Source organism: Sinocyclocheilus grahami, unplaced genomic scaffold (genome assembly GCF_001515645.1).
Source record: "Sinocyclocheilus grahami isolate Dianchi unplaced genomic scaffold, SAMN03320097.WGS_v1.1 scaffold7.1, whole genome shotgun sequence".
NCBI classification, from domain to species: domain Eukaryota; kingdom Metazoa; phylum Chordata; class Actinopteri; order Cypriniformes; family Cyprinidae; genus Sinocyclocheilus; species Sinocyclocheilus grahami.
The window spans coordinates 502,843-507,276 of record NW_015505186.1 but is presented as its reverse complement, the minus strand read 5'-3'; the positions used below and the strand labels follow the sequence as shown (position 1 = coordinate 507,276).

General features: G+C 45.4%; 1 protein-coding gene across 1 annotated transcript in view; it reads right to left on the bottom strand.

Moving 5' to 3' along the window:
• LOC107589649 (uncharacterized protein C11orf63 homolog) overlaps nt 1–4,434 on the bottom strand; it is a 21,806-nt gene that overhangs the window by 10,765 nt on the left and 6,607 nt on the right. The gene's annotated exons all lie outside the window — the stretch shown is intronic.

Here is a 4,434-nt window from a genome sequence, read left to right as displayed (position 1 = left end):
CCTACCCCTAATGACTATGGGTCTGAAGACCACAATTTGGGGATAGTTTTGCAAATGGCTAATTCAAACATATGAAATAGGTTCAAACTACAACCTAATGTGCTCCTAGCATCATTGGATGAAAAGATCTCATTAAAATAATTAGAAGAGTGCCTCTTTGTTGTGTGCCTCTGAATAGTACAAGATGCTCTTCACATCCCATGATGCCAAATACGAGGCTGTCTGCATGCATGGCACTTCAGCCAATGAGGGCAAAAGGGCAAGGAATGGCTCTGTAATGATTCCACTGACATGGTCTTGAGAATGTGTCGTGGGTTTGCAGCTGTGATGGGGTCTTTAACATGCAAAGTCTCTCTTGTGCTAATATAAATGTGTCAGAATTAAATCCAATAATAGGAAACACGGACTATTGTTTTCAGCTCATTTCATTCTGAATGCGAGACTTGAGTCTCTTTAAAGACAATGTGTGCGGTAAAGAGGATGTAAATGAAATGAGTAGTTATTAGCTACAATGATATTATGCCAAATATTGCTGCACGCCATTCATTCGCAGGATTTCATTCTTGAGCATGAAAATATGATGAGAGAGCTGCTTCATTTCAACAATAAAGTCTTTGTAAATGATCGCCATAACCATTATGACAAATCTATGCACGGGGTTAAGTACCTCTTCAGCGCATCAGCTATCAGCCTGCAAAAAATGAAAACAAACACCTCACGTTTTTATATCGAGGCAGATTTTGAGTGGCGGACACAACGGTTAGGCTGGAGATGAAGAAGTGGAGACAGATGCGGTGATCCACACTTCAGATTCCAGCAATCTGTGTTTCAGCAGCGCAGAGAGCTCGTCCATTCATTGGTAACAAAGCAAATGCTTTTTAACAGACTGCTGAATGAGACCTTATTGTGGTAACGTCCTGCAAACTAAAAATCTAATTTCCCCTAAATGAGGGTACTTGTTTGGAAAGTACAAAGATTTGTGGGTATTTCGGCTCAATTAAAATGCAAGCGCAAACATCATTTTCAAAGACTGTCATTATCTATTTGAATAAAAGCTGTCAGTCATCTAGGCTGTTTGCAGAGCAGCTAAACACAAAAAGCTCATAGTCATTTTGTTGGCGATGTATTTAATTTTAGTGTTTTCAGGTATTGCCATTGTTTATTCAGTCTATTTTATGAACAGAAGCAAAACCTGAAATACAAAACAGATGGACATTCAATAGGAATAGGAAAACATTCAATGAATGCTTGCCTGCATTGCCTTTTTAGTCAGTTTAATACATTTTACTTAAATTTCACATGTGAAAAATATAAATGATGTACTTAAATTAAATGACAAATAGTTATGTAGCAGATGACAGACACAACATAAATGGGACAGTTATGATCATGGGCGACATTAGGGGGGCAAGAAAAAAATAAAAAAAATAAAGATATTTCGGATGTAGCCTATGAATCAAAACAATGCACTACCATATTGCAGCACATTGTGTCAATACAGCGCAGTGAAGAATAACTTAAAGACGTTGCGTGCGTTTACGAAACTGTCAAACTTTGACTCTTGCTGCTGATTTGAATGGCGATGCTTCCCGTTTTAAGTGTCAGTTGGTGGCCTTTAATTTTTAACCAGAAATGTGTGCGCTGCTTTTCTGATGTTCATTTAAGTTTACCATGTCTTTTTCCCATGTCACATGAAATGTGTCCGTTTTGAAACATTGTGGTGAGACACGTGAGAAAAAAAATAAACGATCAGTTGTGGGACAGTCTTAAATCGCATACCATTCATTTCTGAACTTTCTACCATCCGTTACTGGAAATGAAATTACTGGTTGATATGTCCCGATCTCAATAAAGTTTAGGCCTACACACGCTTTTAGTCCGTGAACTGGATCTCACTCAGGACGCGCGCTGTCTGTGGAAGTTTGGCCAGGACCGGTTCCAGAATAGGCCTAAATCACTGAGGCATTTTTGTCCCATCTATTGCACACTGATATTTCGAGAATGAATCCAGCATCATTCCCGAAACTTTTCAACATGTATGTGTCCAAGAAACAAAAGTTTCATTCAAATTCTGAATAGATTATAGCCTAGAAAACACACAAAGCGCGCTCTGATGGTGATCATGTCCTAAAAGACGTGATGAACAATATCATAACAATGTGATAAGCTGATAGGGACAGCATTGAATTAGTGGTATGTCAATACAGGGGTGTATATGATCTAGTCGAAACCACTGAGGCAAGCAGCTCAGATCATAATTGAGGCTGAGTAGGCGCATGTGCTGCTCGCACTGACAGCACATGTGAGGCAAGCGGCGACACATCTAGGTTATAAAACCTTGCGAAAGTGCTGGGGCCCAGGCCCATGAGGACATGAGTCCGTGGGTTGAGTGGGCCCGAACCCCTATACGACATTTCATGCCCTTAGAGCCATAAGCCAAAGCAATTGCATCGACGATCCAGTGTGGTAGCCTTTGCTTGGACACAGGCAGGCCTTTTGTGTGCCCTCCAAAGCATACAAATAGCTGGTTCGAGAGCCTGAACTGTCTACAGCGCTCAGTATAAATGCGCACCACACGTACAAGGCACAGCAAAAGTGTATTAAGCGGCACCGGCCCGGCCAGTGTTTCGGGACGGAAAGCAGATAGTGTTATGACCTGTGCTTTAAATGGAGTCGAAAGCACTTTAGGCACATAACCCTTCCTAGGCTTTAAGTTGAGTCTGCAATCACCTGGCTCGAACTCAATACACGAGTCGTCAACTGACAGCGCCTGCAGGTCCCAAACTCGCTTAACAGAGGCCAGCGCGAGCAGGAGCGCTGTCTTGAGAACAGTCTTTTTTTTTTTGCTCTTGAAGGAAGGCAAGAATTATTGGTATTGGGTAGTTGAATGGGTCTTCGCCCCGCAACCCACACCAATTTGTGAAAACTCTCCATTTATGTGCGTAAAGACGTCTAGTGTAAGGAGCCCTAGCCTCAGCGATAGTGATCTCCACCAGTTCTGGGAACCACCATCTCCACTAGTTCTGGGAACCACGGCTGATTGGGCCATTTCGGTGCCACTAACAGAACAGATTATTTTTTTTTCTTCTGATTTTGCAAAGCACGCGAGGCAGAAGTTTCACTGGAGGAAAAGCATACTTGCGTACTTTCGGCCAGCTGTGAGCTAGTGCATCCACTCCCAGGGGAGAGTGTGTCAGTGAATAAAACAGCGGGCAGTGAGTGTGCTCTGCTGATGCGAAGAGATCCACCTCCGCCCTGCCGAATACACTCCAAATCATATTGACTGTCAAAGGGTGTAATCTCCACTCCCCGTGGATTACCCCGCCCCTCGACAGTAAATCTGCGCCGTAATTCAGGCGTCCAGGGACATGTACTGCCCGGATGGAGACGAGGTGTCGATCTGCCCACAGAAGAAGGTCTCTCACCAGCCGCAGCAGCGGCCGCGAGCTCACGCCCCCTTGGTGATTTATAAATGCTACCACTGTCATGCTGTCCGTCTTGATGTCAACGTGATTGTAGAGAATGTCTGGGAGAAAGCACTCGAGCGCTAGGTGTACAGCACGGAGCTCCAGACAGTTTATGTGCCACAACTTCTCTGTTTCTAACCACGTCTCGAAGGCTGGTCTGCCGTCGCATACAGCTCCCCAGCCCCGTGCTCGATGCATCTGTTGTAGCAGTCTTTCTCCTGATCACTTGGCCAATAAGAACACCCAGGCGATACAGAGTCATATCGCACCAAGGGGTCAGCGCATCCCAGCAGTTGCGCGTCACTTTGATGCCGTGCGCTCTGTGGCACCCGGCCCTTTAGCCAGACCTGAAGCGGTCGCATATATAGCGAATGTAGAAGCTGCTCTCGCAGTCTGCTAGGAGCACTGTCTCTACAGCGCGTTTTGCGAGGAGGTTGTGTATTTCCTCTCACAGAACTGAGGCATTCCGCTACCATACAGTGGACATTAACACACCGTTGAAACGGGGCGGCCTGCAGAAGAACTGAAGCGTGTAGCTGTTCTTTATTGATTTCATAACCCACTCTGACACCCCTGGCAGTGCCTGCCACGCTTCTGTGAACTGTGACAGCGGGCGAGGCGGACTGCACACCGTGAGGGATAACTCGCCATCGGGGGCGGGGAGTTTAATACCACGCGAGTGTGAGAGTGAGTAATGGGGGAGAGGGGAGTGAGAGGAAGAGAATTGCTTTGATATTGAGGTGAGTTTTGTATGTTTTTCGACTTTATTGCACTGCATAGTTGAACAGTCAAAACACAAACATGACAATTGCTCTCGCAGCCCGCAACAGGCAGGGGAGGCATGGTGAACACACACAGCAGAGCGAGTAGACTTTTTCAGTGGCTCGTCTTCAGCGCTGGGTGTAGATTTCCTCCTCCGAGAGACAGCATCAGGAACGCGGCTTTGATTCCGGTGCCGGTGGCCTGC